The following is an 845-nucleotide window of genomic DNA, read 5'->3' on the forward strand; positions in this document are numbered from 1 at the left end:
CAATTATGAACACTGGGCAGTTAACTGTATGAGTTTTTCTTTGGCCTATTTACATAGGTACTTCATTATTAATAGGTAAATTTAAAAGTTTAGATAAGAGGACAGTTATTGATTTTCATACGTACCTACTTTGCAGGCCTTGGCTGGGAAGAAGTCGCATGGTCCATAAATGGCAAATTTTCCGTGTTCGTTTTTTGAAGGTAATTCAAACATTTCCGAGCATGTTTGAGAAAAATTCTATACATGATTACTTACAGTGTTTTAATTAACAGCGCTCATAAGAAATACAAAAAAAAAACAAAACTATTTCTCTAGGCTTAATCTATACTAGGGTTGTTGCGAATATCAGCATCAGCATCCAAATTCATTGATGCTGATATTTATTGCGGATGTTCGAGTCGTGACATAACCTAAAAGACACGATGGAATAATTTATAAACCTTCCAGAAATCTTCAAGTTGTTGTTTTTAACATATAACTTTGATATAATTCCACAACAATTAATTAAAGATTCTTTTGTTAACGTATACATTTTTTGTATAATAACAATATACACGCCTGTCCATAACAGTTGCAGTGCCACTCAGAGCTTTAGATCGCAAAGAACTAAAGGCACTGCCACTGCGCCCGTCACCCAGAGCCATAAGTTGACAAGTCCCATGTGCCGGTAATTTCACCAGCACCCTTACCCTTCAACACCGGAACGCAGTACTGCTGTTATTACTGCTTCGCGGCAGAAATAGGTAAGGTAGTACTTCCCTTGACGAACTCTTTCACGAGGAGCTCTACAGCTACAAAATTTTTAAAATTATGCTTTTAAAAATTTAAGCTTTTTGGATTTAGAT

Source organism: Hyposmocoma kahamanoa, unplaced genomic scaffold (genome assembly GCF_003589595.1).
Source record: "Hyposmocoma kahamanoa isolate Upper Pololo Valley unplaced genomic scaffold, ASM358959v1 181, whole genome shotgun sequence".
NCBI lineage: Eukaryota > Metazoa > Arthropoda > Insecta > Lepidoptera > Cosmopterigidae > Hyposmocoma > Hyposmocoma kahamanoa.